The 16479-nt window shown below is 36.1% G+C and overlaps 1 long non-coding RNA gene across 2 annotated transcripts in view; it reads left to right on the top strand.

The window, feature by feature from the left end:
* The window catches only part of LOC140599719 (uncharacterized), a 61705-nt gene that overhangs the window by 908 nt on the left and 44318 nt on the right, over positions 1-16479 (top strand). The window lies entirely within an intron of this gene.

The following is a 16479-nucleotide window of genomic DNA, read 5'->3' as shown; positions in this document are numbered from 1 at the left end:
TTGGGGGCACCTAAAAAAAAATTGGGGTGGGGGCACCTGGATGGCTGAATAGAAGCAGGATGGGACTCGATTTCAAGGTCCTGAGTTCCAGAGCCACCTTGGGTGTAAAGATTACTAAAAATAAATTAAGTAAACTAATTTTTGGGACTTCAATTTTCTCATCCTTTGGTGCAGCAATCTTACCCTTTGGAATTTATCTTAAAACTAATGAGAACTCTAAAAAGATTTCTGTACAAAGTGTGATGCCCAACAATGGGACATTGATTAAATCATTTTCAGCCCCTCTTGTTTAGCCAAATCTTCCGAAGGTGAAGGAAGAGGAGAGGGAATGGCGTCTTCCACTAACGTTATTTGAGTTTTCAAAATAAATAGCTTGGTTTCAACAAATCATAATCTTGGAGACCCTCCCCCTCCCAATGGAAAACAGATACACAACAGTATTTTGTATACATTTTCAAAGAGTTCAAAGTTTTTCTTGAAGTCTGTCCATTAAGACTAGAGTAAAAACCCTAGCTGTAAAATAATTAAGGATTAATGTGGCAAAAAAAAAAAAAATAGGTTATAAAACCCAATTAGATAAAGAAGATGGCTGTATTTAGACCTAAATCAGTAGTCCCAATAATGGTGTTGTATCTGCTAGCCATTATTTCTCCTTGTTTTCAAAAGTGGCTTTGGGAAATGATAATTATGAATTAGAAATACAGAGGCAGGATTCAATCATGGCACATCAATACTAGGTGACCCCTCATTTCTTTTCAGAAAACTCTGAACAGTCCTCTTTTTACAGTTTTTTAAATGTCCTATTAAAAAATTATTTAAATCGAGTTTAACATTTAAAGAAATGGGTTTTAGTTTTTATTTATGAAATGAGACATCCATAATTCTGGTTATAGGGGTTCTTCAGAGTTACTTCAGTGGCCACCAAGGTGAGGAATGGTGGAAAGATGTCCAAGTAGGCTTGGTGTTTTGTGGATTGCCATTGTAAAAAATACAAATGCCCTAAGCATATAATCTTCTAATATAATACAGTAAATGTCATATGAGAATGAGTGGAAAAAAATTACCTGAACATTTAAAGTTTTAAGGGAGCTCCTATATCGAGAGTGCATCACTTCCACATCTAGTTATCCTCTGGATGGGGGAACAAGGCTAGCTGAGGACAAAGCACAGCTGATAACCCGTAAAGGACAGCCACCACCCTACCCCACCCCCGGGTGGGATATATATGGCATTTCTCAGGAGGCTTCCAGTTGTTCTAATGCTAATACCTTGCTAGAGGGAAAAGCAGTCTTCAGTTTGACAATGGAAAGCCTCCAGTATCTTGTACTGGTCATCCCTAGCATATGAAAATCCTTTTGTTTTTTTTTTTTTTTAAATTTTTTTTTTTTTTTTTTTTTATTTATTTATGATAGTCACAGAGAGAGAGAGAGAGGCAGAGACACAGGCGGAGGGAGAAACAGGCTCCATGCACCGGGAGCCTGATGTGGGATTCGATCCCGGGTCTCCAGGATCGCGCCCTGGGCCAAAGGCAGGCGCCAAACCGCCGCGCCACCCAGGGATCCCTGAAAATCCTTTTGGAATCTCCCTTTTGCTTACCTCCCCTAAACTCCTGGGTATATAATCAGCCACTCCTCACAAGCTCTGGGTAGAAGCTCTTCCTGCCCACAGATCCTTTCTCCATCCCTTAATAAAACCACCATTTTTGCACCAAAGTTGTCTCAAGAATTCTTCCTTGGTCGTCGGCTCCAGACCTCACCTGTATTCCAAAACTTCATCACTCTGACCTTGAAATAGTGTTTTTAAAAACCTCGTTAGAACCTGTAGTTAGAGTTATATTTTCTCATTGCATATTAAGTCTGAAATAGGAATTGGAAGTAGGTGAGAAGCTAAAGATTCCTGAGTATTCATACCACATGTATAATTACCCAATATAACTCCCTATTATGAAGGATAGTTGGAAGGCAGCCAGGCAAGAACAGGGGGCCCCACCCTAAATGGAACCACCCTTAAAAGAAATTTATACCACCCTAGAAGGAGCCCTCCATCGTTTCCCATGTGACAGGTGACAAAAACCTGATTGGATTACATGCACAGGGAAGGTTAATCTGATTAAAACAGCCCACTAACAAGCCCATAAAAACCCATAGAGTTAGAAACTCCTATTGCTACCCTCTTGGGTCCCCTCCCTCTTTGGGAACTTTGTACTATCATTTTGCTATCACTCCATAAACCTTGCTTTGCTGCCCACCACTTTTCTCTGGTCTACCTCTTCATTCTTCAAAGCAGCAAAGAACCATGGTCTCCAAAGGAAAAAACCCTACAACACCTAGTTACCCGGTCTTCTAGAGTCACCCTTTACGTTAATAGGCAAATGAAATAACCTGAACCCAGCAGCCCGGCGGTTTAGCGCCGCCTTCAGCCCAGGGTCTGATCCTGGAGACCCAGGATTGAGTCCCACGTCGGCCTCCCTGCGTGGAGCCTGCTTCTCCCTCTGCCTGTGACTCTGCCTCTCTCTGTGTGTCTCTCATGAATAAATAAAACCTTTAAAAAAGAAAAGAAATAACCTGAACCTTCTCCTGTAAGGAGACAGGTAGGGGTCCTCAGAAAGAGAAGTCATTTTAGGTCCTCAGCTATTTCCTGTGATCTTACTGCCTCAACTTGCCCTAACACACTTCTTACAGAACTTCCTAGGTGTCAGAATTACAAATAAAAAGCAAAAACCTCAATAGTTAATGATTTTAAGGAAACAAGGAGAATGTAAAAACTAACATCTCTAAAAGCTGAGACATAGCCAAACCATATCAAAGACAATAAAGGAGTGGTAAAACTACCCCGAAGTCCTGTGTTGTTTCAAAAGTAAGCCAGGCCCTGCATTTCTTACCTGAAAGAAGGAGCCCAAGATGCTATCCAGTTTATAACTGCTCTTTGAGTACACTGATAGTCCCTTCTCCTTGTTCAGTAGTTACCTCTGCTCATTGTATTAAAGTCTCCGCCCCAGGAGGAGCACAAGCTTTATTAACATAACAGACTATTGTTATGTTAAACATAGGGTGTATAAGCATGTTTTCCAAGAATGGTTGCACAATGCTATGCCCACCTTTCCTTGTAAATGAATGACAAAGCTTCCATTTCTGAAGATTCATCCTCATCCTAGATAAAAGAAACCCACTTAACCCACTCCTGGAGTCATGGCTTTGGGAGTTATTCAGTGATCTCCTTAGTTGCTGTAAATAAAGTTTCCTTTGTGTGACAACTCCACCTGGTGTAGTCTCTACTCATCAAGGAGAGAACTCATGTTACTTCTGTTCCCTTATACCTTTTCTTCGAAGGAGTGCATTCCCCAGTTTTTCTAAATATTTCTGAGAAGGGCTTACAACTCTGTTGGTAATTGACTGTCATTATTTTATCTGCTTTGCTCCTGGCTCAAATCTTGATCACTTTGTGCTATCTAATAACTGCTTCTGGATGCTTCTTTGCTCTCTATATACCTCTGCCATGTGTTTAAACACGGCTCCTTTCCATCATTTTACAATCAATGAACAGAAAGGACATTGTATGGACAACAAACATTACCAAAGACTTGTAGAAATAAAAAGGGACTTAAGCACAAAAAAAAAAGGAAACAAAACAGTACCACGCTGATCTTTATTCAAGTTTAAAGTTCATTTTATGCCAAGAGTCACATAGTGATCCCCTTTCTTCCTGAGCCCAATTGTCCATCTCTTCCCTGGGGGCCTCCTCTGACTCTCTATTGAGCTTTTTCCTAAATTCTAAGTACCAGAATCCCTTTTTCTCAAGCTGCTGCAGATGAAAATGGAGAATTTCTCTTATACAGAGCAGTTCGATGCTATCTTTATCTCAACCTCTCTCTTTTGAAACTAGCTTGGAGACTTATTTTTTATAACAAGACCTCCCCTTAATATTTGTTCACAAACAGCAATATCCTTCCAACCCTTTTGGAATGAGGTGATACAAGACCTCCCCTTAATATCTGTTCACAAACAGCAACATCCTTCCAACCCTTTTGGAATGCAGTGATACTGTTATCAAAATTTTAGAATCCTTTCTCTTTTGTTCCTTTATTCAAAATAGAATGATTAGAACTTAAAGGGACTAATAAAAATACGGAAATTCTTCCTCAGAGATGCCAATTATCAGTTCAAGCACTGGATGAAACTGTTTATTCTGTATATTCAGTGCTGCCCCACAAAAATATAGTGGAGCAACAAATGCAAGCCATATATGAAATTTTACGTTTTCTAGTAGCCATGTTAGAAAAAATAAAAAAATAGAATTGTAATAACCCAATATGTCCAAGACATTATTTCAACATATAATAAAGATAATAATGAGATATTTTACTCATATGAAGTCTTAAATTTTCCTGATTCAATTTAGATTAGCCACATTTCAACTTCTTAATAGCCACATGTGGCCAGGACATATTCTTTTAGACAACACAGCTCCATACAATAACACAAAACTACAGTAGAGTTCTTAGGATTTTTTTGCTGACAAAGAGCAAAAAAGCTTTGGTTTAAGAGAGAAAATATCATTTATACTTTACCTTAATATCTATTGAGATTTTCGTGCTAACCCTGAACTTTCCTTTAATTTTCATCGTGCTTTTTCTTTTTTTTTTTTTTTTTTTTAAACACTGAGTTCTAAAGCCTCTCCACACTAAGACTCCTAAATTATGACAGTTTGGTATGGCTTGGGCTGTTAACCTTATTATTTGTTACATTTTTCCGACATGGACCCCTAGCAAAGATTTTGGGGAATTTTATGAACCACATGCAACCACATGCAATAGGATGACTTCGTTTTAGATTTAAGACAGAGGAGACATGTAGAAGCTGACATACCTACAAGATATGTCAGAATATATGTATTTAACATTTTAATTTCAATTCTCAAAGTTCTTAACTTTCAGTGTGAAATATTACATGTTCAATTCTGCTGATCTCCAGATTAGTCTTCAAATTTCAAACACCAGTAATTAATAATGATGACAAATATTAGCATAAGAAGAGGGTGTTGGGCATCAGTACAAGACAATGTCCATTCAAGTCAGTGTTCTACTTTGAACAGAAATAATCAATGTGTGTTTTCTGAAAAGACCTATTTTAGCTCTAAGAAATCAATCTCAAAAATAATGTCTTTCCCCTCTATATTGCCCATAATTTAGTGAGGTAAAGGAGTAAACCAACAAAACAATGAAATAACGTATATGAATAATAGAAGAATGCTATCTAAGTACCACTAAAAGATTTATTAAGATTCCCTTGATAAAGTTAGGAATGTGTAGGAGATTTTTAATTTATTTTTTATTTCTTTAAAGTATTATTGGGGTATAATTGGCATACCATTAACTGTACATGTTTAAAGTATACAACTTGAGAAGTTTGAACATATGCATGTACTTGTGAAACCATTAATCACAATCAAAATAATGAATATATTCACATCCACAAAAATTTCGTTGTGTCTTTTATAATTCCATCTTGCTCTTCTTCCACTGATATACTTTCTTTCATTATAGATTAGCTTGTATCTTCTGAATTTTACATTAATGGAATCAAATATTATATACTCTTCTTTTCCTAGATTTTTTTCATTTAGTGCACTTATTTTGAGATTTATGCAACTTGTTCCAAGTACCATAGTCCATCCCTTTTTATTACTAAGTATTCCCTTTTAAATATGTACCACAATTTATTCACTTGTTGATGGATATTTCGGTTACTTTCAACTTTCTGGCTGTTATAAGCAAAGCTGCTGTGACCATTCATGTACAAGTCTTTCTAAGACATGCTGCTTACATTTCTTTGAAGTGTATACATAGGAGTAGAACATCTGTGATAGGTTTAAGTTTGAAGTTTTAAAAACTGCCAAACTGTTTCCCAAAGTGGCTCTATCATTTTGTATTCTCACTGTTAGTGTTTAAGACTTTCCTTGATCCATAACTTTGTCAATTCCTAGAATGGTCATTCTTGTTAATTTTGGGCATTTAAATAGGTCAGTACTGGTTTCTTATGGTTTTAATTTGCATTTTTTAAGGGTTACTGATGTTGAACATGTTCTCAGGTACTTATTTGCCGTTCTTATAGCATCTTTGGTGAAGTGTCTGTTCAGAATTCTGTCCATTTTTTATCATTATTTTATTTTTACTGAGATATAAGTTTTTAATTCTAAATACAAGTATGGATTCTGCATCAGATGTGGTGTGCAAAAATTTCTCCCCGTCTGTGGTGGTTCTTTCATTTTTTTTTTTTTAATTTTTATTTATTTATGATAGTCACAGAGAGAGAGAGAGAGAGGCAGAGACACAGGCGGAGGGAGAAGCAGGCTCCATGCACCAGGAGCCTGATGTGGGATTCGATCCCGGGTCTCCAGGCTCGCGCCCTGGGCCAAAGGCAGGCGCCAAACCGCTGCACCACCCAGGGATCCTGGTTCTTTCATTCTCTTAACTGTGTCTTTGAGAGAGCAGAAGTTCTTAATTTCAATGGCATTGAACTCATCAATATTACTTAGAGCCTAGTGGGGAAGAGAGTTAAGTAAATCAACAATTATAATGTGATAAATGCTATGATAAGAATTTGCACAGGAGGCATACAGAAATAGCATTTGGTTCAGACTTAGGGATTAGTAAAGAATTTCTAGAGGAGGACATATTTGAGAAGAAATTAGCTGAGTAAAACTGGAAATGGATTACACGCAAAACAAACAAACAAACATGTATACAAGCCTTGAGCTATAAAAGAGTATGGTTTATTTAACTATAAACATCTGATGAAAATAACATAAACCGCATGTGAGGACAAATTAGAAAATGAAATTAGGCTGAACACTGAGAAAGAAAATTAGTCATTTTGGTGTTAGGGCTTAAGGAGTTATGACTTAATGCTAATTTAGAATTATGACTTAATGCTAATCATTAAGTACACTATATAAGTATGAGAAGGATCCAGAATAAAGGTAATAATGCCTGGTAAACAGAGAAGATGAATAGGTAGCAATAATTGGGAAATAAAATCAACACGATTTGGTTATCGCTGAGTGTTTCCTGAGAGACTATGGAAGGAGCTAAATATAGAATTTGGAGAAAGGAGTTTTTAATTTTGTAATTTATTTTTGTAGATTTATTTATTTATGAGAGAGGGGGGAAGGGCAGAGGAGAGAGAGAGAATCTCAAGCAGACTCCCACTGAGTGCAGAGCCCAAATTGGTGCTCAATTCCATGACCCTGAAACCATGACCTGAGCCAAAACCAAGAGTCCAAGAGTAGGACACTCAATCAACTGAACCACCCAGATGCCTCAGAGAAAAGAGTTTTTTTTTTTTTTTTTTTTTTTAAAGATTTTATTTATTTATTCACTATAGTCACACACACACAGAGAGAGAGGCAGAGACAGGCAGAGGGAGAAGCAGGCTCCATGCACCGGGAGCCCGACGTGGGATTCGATCCCGGGTCTCCAGGATCGCGCCCCGGGCCAAAGGCAGGCGCCAAACCGCTGCGCCACCCAGGGATCCCGAGAAAAGAGTTTTTAAACTTAAAATCAGTGATGTTGCTGAGGAATAGAGTTACGTAATTCGAAGTTTCATGATTTGTTTTATATATTTTATTTCCTGACAAACTGGTGGAATGAGAACAATGAGATAGCTGATAGATGAAGATGATCATTAAATTACTAATAGCTCCTGGTAATCAAAGAATAGAACAAGCCCACTATACTAAAAAAATATATATAGCCATATGTTTTCCAAGGTCAAGATTATTTAAAATTCAAATAATATATTCTCATAGTATTGATATCCTAATTATTATCTCCCATATTCATTTTGGAGGTTATATATTAAATCAAATAATCAGGAGCACCTGAGTGGCTCAGTGGCTGAGTGTTTACTTTGGCTCAAGGCATGATCCTGGGGTCCTGGGATCGAGTCCTGCATTGGGGTCCCTTCATGGAGCTTGCCTCTCCCTCTGCCTATGTCTCTGCCTATCTCTCTGTGTCTCTCATGAATAAATAAATAAAATCTAAAAATAAATAAATAATCAGAACAGCAATCCAGGTGAGACAACAAATCTAATAAGTTATTTGGAAGACATTGAGACTATTCAAGTTGGAGTTTTGGTAAATAGAGGGAAGGGGAAATGACAATTTTTTTTTCCTTCAGTGGCCATAGCTATAGAGGAAGTTAGAGAATAATAATAACAAGTTTTATGTGCTCAGTTGGGCAACTAGTCAAGTCCAAAAGTTAAACACAGCTGGGAAGTAGCATTTTCAGATTTAGGGTTAGACAGGATGGTTAGTATTAAAAAAAAAAAAAAAAAGGTTTCAGAAAGAAGCAATCCTTAAAATAGAGTGAGAGAGCCAACATAATGCAAGTTAAGGATCTAGGCAAAATGTCTGGGCAATACATCTGTGGTAAGTACTAGTCCAAGAATTGAGCTTAACGATAACTAAAAGCCTTAGGGTAAGTTCAACTTATATATGTCCTAACAAAGGTCAGTCTTGTTCTCAAAGTCCAGGGAGACCCAAGTATGCATAGATAGAAAAGAAGGGAAACATGACTGGAGTGAGAGACTCTGGGAATAAGAAGCAAGGACACATATGAGTCACAGGGGACCAACTAGCTTTTTACAACCTGAATGCAAGGAAGAACAATCAGTAAAATTAAGTGGTTAGGGGAGAAATGAAGTATTTTCAGTTTTTAGTAAGTGATCACCACCACTGTGGCAAAGTGGAGAACTGAATCCAGAAACCCTGGAGGAGGTGTTCTGAAAGGGTTATAAAATAAGAAAAATACAGAGCCGAATTAGGACTTAGGAAGTTGCAAGAGAAAACTTTTGGTCCTTTTCACGAGCAAAAAAACAGAGAGAATTTTAAAAGTCAGTTAAAAACTAACAAGCAAACAAAAAGCTGGCCAGAGACCTGAGGACACAAACTTTAATAAATTTTAATACAAAAGGCAACAACTTCTTTCATTGCCTACAGAACAGTTTATGGCACGTAAAGTACCTTTATACTACATGAATGCACCATAAACAGAGATAAAGGGAGACCAGCCAAATGTTTAATGGTTGTGTGTGGATTGGAATGATAAATGACAATCTCATGGAGCTCCAGTCTGAGTAAATCTGCACCCACCCTATCTCTAACTTCAAAGGTTAAAATTTTCAAACATAGTATGTGAAAGGGAGGGAGTGAGGTAGGATTGATGGGAGCAGTCCCTTTGAGGATTCCAGGCTTTCATCAAGTGTATTGCAGCAGCCCTCTGAAGACTGGGAGCAGGGGAACAGGATGGAGACAATTATATGCAGACACTGAAAGACAGGCAAGACCGAGGAATAAAGAGAACAACTCTTGGACATACTGGAAGCTGGGCTTTTGAGCTAAAAGAGTAGCAGATAGTTTAGTGGGTGAGCTATCATGTACAAAGTAATCTCCAGGGTTTTGCCTGTGCTGAGAACCCAAGCACATTTTAAGGAAATGGACTGAATCTAATTAAAGCTTAAACAAAGTCCAGACTCAGCAAATCTAAAGAGTCAATAGACTCAAACTTCCAAACAAGAAGTCTGATAGAAAAAGTGGCAAGACATTTTTTAGGGCAAATACTATTTACTCTACCTTTTTTAATATCTAGCATTCGATAAAAATTATGAGATGTGTGAAGGCAAAAGAAAATGTGAGCCTGGGTCAAAAGGAAACTGTTAATAGAGGCAAACACAAAAATGCCCCATTTGTTGGACATTTCTGAAAGGGTCTTTAAACTCACCATGATAGGGGCACCTGAGTGGCTCAGTGGTTGAGAGTTACCTTTGGCTCAGGTGGTAACTGGGAGTCCTAGGATCAAGTTTCACATCAGGCTTCCTACAGGGAACCTACTTCTTCCTCTGACTCTCTCTCTGTGTCTCTCATGAATATGTAAATAAAGTGTTTAAAAAAAAAAAAAAGACAAATCCATGGTGGCAAAAGTCATTGTTTAAGAAGATATAAGTCTCAGTAGGTATGCAGCAAAGCCACAAAACGATATATGATACAATTAAATGATGAAATAAACAAATCTAGAATAAATAATTAATAGAACAATAAAAAGAAAATCAAGAAAAGAAGATTTGAATAACACTGTATAACTTGATCCAATGAAGTTAACAGAATATGAAATCCTCAATCAAAAGTACAAATTCCTTTTAACTGCACAAAGAACATTCAGCAAGATAGACCAATTATATGCTAGCACATAAAAAAGTCTCAATAAATTTCAAAGTAACAGTAACAAATAATACATGTTCTATGACCACAGATTAGAAATAAGTGACAAAAATATTTGGAAAAGGGCAAAATACTTAGAAATTAAGTAATTCTCTTCAAAATAACCCATGAATCACAGAAGAAATCACAAGAAAAATGAAAAATACTTTAAACTCTATGATGATGAAAACACAATATATCAAAATTGGTAGGATGCATCCAAAATCGGTGTAAATGGAAATTTATAACACTAATTGCCTGTATTAGAAAAGAAGGAGGAGGTATAGCTTTTACATTAGAAAAGATAAAACTAAACCCAACTTAAGAAGAAGAAAAGAAATAATACATATAAAAATAGAAATTAATGAAGTAAAAGAAAAACAGAGAAAACAAAGTCAAAGTTACTTCTTTGAAGTGACTAATAAATGTGATGAGCTCCTAACAAAGAAAAAATAAAATATAAATTACCAGTATTATTAAAAATAGGGGACATCATTACATATCTCACAAACATTAAAGACACAAGGGGTATTATGAATAACTTTATGCCAGTGGTTATCAGGTGGGGACAATTTTGCTCAGAGAGGAAATTTGGGAATATCTGGAAATAGTTTGGTTGTCACAACCTAGGGGAAGAAGTGCTACTGGAATCTTATGGATACGGGCCAACGATGTTGCTAAACATACTACAAAACATAGAGCATTCTCCCATAATAAAAATCTATATAGCCCCAAATACCCATAATGTTGAAGTTGAAAAGTACTGCATTGTGTTAGTAAATTCAGTAACTTAAATAATTGAGTGAATTTTTTCACTTACCAGCTTACCAAATTGACAGACATCCTTGCCTTGTAGGATGTCTGTCAATTTGGTTTAGGAATAGAAAAATCCATGTAGCCTCCTATCTTTTAAGGAAATTGAATTTTTTTAAAGATTTTATTTATTTATTCATGAGAGACACACAGAGAGAGAGGCAGAGACACAGGCAGAGGGAGAAGCAGGCCCCATGCAGGGAGCCCCGGGGTTCCAGGACCGTGCCCTGGGCCAAAGGCAGGCGCTAAACCGCAGAGCCACCCAGGGATCCCCGGAAATTGAAATTGTTATCAAAACCTCACAAAACTCAAATTTCAGATGGCTTTACCATTGAATTATATCAAATATTAAATAAAGAAATAAAACCAGGTCAACCCCGATGGCTTCGCGGTTTGGCGCCACCTTCAGCCCAGGGCATGATCCTGGAGACCCGCATCGAGTCCCATGTCCGGCTCCCTGGTGGAGCCTGCTTCTCCCTCTGCCTGTGCCTCTGCCTTTCTCCCTCTCTCTGTGTCTCTCATGAATAAACAAATAAAACCTTAAAAAAAAAAAAGGAGAAATAAAACCAATATTAAATAAGTTCTTTAAAACAAACAAAAAACACGGGAAGGAACAATTCCCATCAAAGCCTAGTAAATATAGTATCTAAAAGGAAAGTTATACCTCCATACCCCTTCTCATGATCATAGATTCAAATTTGTGAATATTAGCAGATTCAATACAGAAATACATAAAAGAATAATGCTAGTGGCTAACATTGAAACTCATTCACAAAATAATTCACAAAATAAAAATCATGTAATCACCTAAATAAATGCAGAAAAAGTAGTTGACTAGTTTTTCAATATTCATTCATTATAAAAATTTCACCAAATGAGGATAGAATCATATATGATGGCAAATTGATAAGTAACTTTCCACTAAGATCAGGAACAAGGCAAGGATGTCTGTTCTCATTAACATTCATCAGCATTTTATTGTAATTTCTAGCCAGTGCAATAAAACATGAAAAAGATTGAAATGCATAATGTTCATAAATAAAACTGTAAAAAACGGGATTTTTGTATGTAGAATACCATTTGGGTCCAAAAAAGATAACTAGACATAATAAATTGTTTTAAAAAGTACGTAGGACAGAAGGTAAATATACATAAATCAAATTGTAATGATATAGGCTAGTAATGACAATCGGCAAATAAAAAAGTAAAAAATACCATTTATAATTGCATTTAAAAATTAAATACATAGAAACAAATCTAGTAAAACTCATGCAAGATATCTATACTAAAAACTACAAAATATTTAAGGGAGAAATTAATGAAAACTGAAACAGATACTATTATCATAAATTAGAAGATTCAATTTTAAGATATTATTTTCCTTCAAATTGGACTATAGATTCAATTCAATCCAAATCAAAGTCCTAGAAGTCTTTTTTGATAAAATCAACAATCAGATTCTATATTTTATATGCAAGTGGAGGGACTTAGAAGAACCAAAATAATCTTGCTGAATAACAACAGAATCGAATGACTTGTAATTTCACATTTCAAGCTATAAAGTTAATGTAATTAAGATCATGTATCGTTGCCATAAGGATAGACAAATAAAATCAATAGAACATCACAGCAAGTTTAGAAGTAGACTCATGCATTAATCAACCCATGGTCAATTAATTTCCCACAAAGTCAACTCAATAGTGAAAGGAATAATCTTTTAATCTGGAACCACTGGATGTTTATATAGAAAAAATATAAACCATCTGAAAAGTCTTGCTATATGATTCCAATTACATGGCGTTCTGGAAAAGACAAAACTACACGAGATAGTAGTGAGATAGGTTTTACATGAGGTAAAAAGATTTTTTTTTTAAAGATTTGATTTATTTACTCATGAGAGACAGAGAGAAAGAGGCAGAGATACAGACAGAGGGAGAAGCAGACTCCTTGCAGGGAGCCTGATGTGGGACATGATCCCAGAACCCTGGGATCATGCCCTGAGCCAAAGACAGATGCTCAAACGCTGAGCCACCCAGGCATCCCTGATGATTTCCTTCCAAAGAGTACAGTGTAGAAAAGGGAGAAATAGTAACTTTGCATTTGAGAAATCTAACCCAAACTACCTGAGCCAGGCAAAGTTAATATGAATGGTGATAAGTCATGCTGATAGTATATACTCTTTGTATAATGAGATGAGAAGGGCACTTCTAAAGTCTTTGTCCCCAGAACCTATAACTGCAGTGCATTGGTCAGGATTCTCTAGAGAAACAAAACCAACAGGTCCGTCTGTATCTATATTGATATTGAGGGAGAGAAAGAGTTGGGAACCAAGAAAGAGTCAGTGCTACAGTTCAAGTCTGAAGACTATCTGCTGGCCAAATTCCTTCTTGCTCTGGAGAGAGCAATCTTTTATTTTATTCAGGCCTTCAACTGATTGAGGCTTACAATCTGCTTTACACAAATCCACTGTTTAAGTGTAAATTTCTTTCACAAATGCCCTCACAGAAATATCCAGAATAATGTTTGACTGAATTTTGATAGTGTGATCTAGCCATTACACACAATTACACTAATCATGAGAAAACCAATAAGACAATCTTAACTGAAGGACATTTTACAAAATACCTCGCTGGTACTCCTCAAAACAATGAAGGTCTCTGAAAACAATGGAAGTCTAAGAAACTGTCACAGCCAAGTGGAACCTAAGGAAACATGACAACTAAATGAAATATTGTGTCCTGAATGGGAGGCTGAAACAGAAAAAGTACCTTAGGTAAAGACTAACAGAATGAGAATAAAGTTTCATAAATGTATCAATATTGGTTCATTAATTATAACAAATGTACCATGGGATATTGGGTGTAGGGTACATGGGAATTCTCTGGTACTGTCTTCTTACTAACTTAGAGCAGGAAAAGGTTTATTATAAGATTTTATTAAATTAAATATTAAATATACATTAAAAGATTTATTAGAACTATGAAAGGAAAATAATGATATATTGGTTGTTCTTTATCAAAATTAAGGTTTTCTTCTTACCAAGTACACCACCAAATAGGCAAGTTATGGACTGGGAAATACAATTATCTGACAAAAGACTGAACATATAGAAACTTTTACAAATCAACAGTAAAAAGACATGGCAGATGTCTTGCAAAAGTGTATATAGTAATGGACGATTGGAAAATGGAAAGATAATGAATATCATTAGTCATCAGGAAATGCAAACTAAAGCTACAATGGTACACTGCTTGCCATCCACTTAGAGGTCCAAAAACAAAAACAAAAAAAACCTGACAATATCAACTGCATCAATATTGGTTTATTAATTACAACAGTTATCATACTAATGTAAAATATTAATATTGTTGGGGGTACATAGGAACTCTGTTGGTGAGTATATGGAATAACTAAAAAGTTCATAAGCTGTAGGGTGCCTGAGTGGTTCAGTTGATTGAGCACCCAACTCTTGATTTCAGCTCAGGTCATCATCTCATGGGTCATGTGATTGAGCCCTGTGTCAGGTTCCACACTCAGTGGGGAGTATGAAGAGTCTCTCCCCTTCTGCTCCCCCCACTTGCACACTCACTCTCTAAAATAAATTTTAAAATCTTTTTTTTTAAGATTTTATTTATTTTTTCATGAGACACAGAGAGGGAGTCAGAGACATAGGCAGAGGGAGAAGCAGGCTCCCTAAGAGGAGCCTGATGTGGGACTTGATCCCAGATCTCAGGATCATGCCCTGAGCCAACGGTAGAAGATCAGCCGCTGAGCCACCCAGGCATCCCAATTTTAAAATATTTAAAAAAATAAAATGTTGATAAATTGTTAGTGGGAATGTACAAAATAAATTCTTTGGACAACTCTCTGTGTGTTTCTTTTTAATTTCTTTTTTAAAGATTTTATTTGTGAGAGACAGATAGCAAGAGAGAACATGAGCCAGGAGGACAGGGAGAAGCAGTCTTCCTGTTGAGCAGGGAGCCCAATGTGGGGCTGGATCTCAGGACCCTGGGATCATAACCTGAGATAATGGCAGATGCTTAATCTACTGAGCCACCAAAAAAATAAAAAATAAAAAAAATAAAAAAATCTACTGAGCCACCCAGGCACCCCTATCTGTGAGTTTCTTATAAAGTTAAACATACATCTGTCTTGTGACAGCTATCTACAGAGCCATCAAATATAAATATTTATAGAGATGTATTCTTTTAAGGTTAATACTTGAAAATAAAAAAACCCTAACAAATATCCATTAATAGGGTAAACCAAATGATACACATTTGTACATTTGTATAATAGAATACTAATCAGCAAAAAAGAATAAACTACTGATACAAACAACATGGATGAATCTCAAGAACATTCGTTGTATAAGAGAATCTACATGCAAAAAAGGAATACATACAATGATTCATTTACGTAAATTCCAAGAAAAGACAAAACTAATATATAGTTATAGAAATTTGCAAATGGTTGCCTCAGGAGGTGATAGAAATGGAAAGGTAAGTGGATATAAAGAAACTTTTTGGAATTATATAAATATTCTATGTAAATTTTCTTATAAATGTCCTATATAAATATTCTTTATCATGTTTTGGGAGTAGTTAAAGGGTTGAATGTAATTGCAACTAAACACTTAGGACTGTCATTTTAAAAATGTTTTATACTTTAATAGGAAACTTAAAATTCATGCTTAAAAAAAGGCAAAGTATTAGGCATGGTTTTCCTTCTCTTCACCTTACTTTATCTTCCAGGCTAGAGGTTCCTATTTGTCTTGTCTTTCTTTCCTTTTTTTTTTTTTTTTTTTTAAGATTTTATTTATTTATTTGTTTAGGGAATCAAGTGGGGCGAGGGTCAGAGGAGGAAGGAGAGGAAAAGAGAGAGGGAGAGAATCCCAGGCTGACTTCCTGCTAAGCAAGAAGCTCAAGGTGGAGCTTGATCTCAGGACCCCGAGATCATGACCTGAGTTGAAATCAGAGTTGGGTGTAATGGACTGAACCAACCAGGTGCCCTTGTCTTATCTTTTAATTTTTGAGGCTCAATACTTCATATTTTTCCTATCAAACAATATGTTCATAAATCTATCATAAATTTATTAGTTTGAGGCCCTATTTGATGTTGGTATCATATAATTCCCATAAATATTCAGAGTTTGGCTCTAAATTCCTATTGTATGAAAGTTTGCCTTTGTCTGGCTTGCGTTACCCAGTCTTTTTGCTTCATTTTCTTATCTCTGTTGCCCAAACTGTTTTCCTGGATTTTGAAACTATTACCTCTTCTGACCTTTGGTATCTGCGTGAACTTTAAAGTTCCTTCTTGTGTCTAAATATTTTTATCAATCACTGTACTATCTCCACAAGCTACTTCAGAAATAGAGAAACCATATGTTGGTTTTGAAATAAAGGTTAACA

The sequence above is a fragment of the Vulpes vulpes genome, chromosome 7 (assembly GCF_048418805.1).
Source record: "Vulpes vulpes isolate BD-2025 chromosome 7, VulVul3, whole genome shotgun sequence".
Lineage (NCBI taxonomy): Eukaryota > Metazoa > Chordata > Mammalia > Carnivora > Canidae > Vulpes > Vulpes vulpes.
The sequence above is the reverse complement of the archived record's forward strand: the minus strand, read 5'-3'. Positions and strand labels throughout refer to the sequence as shown.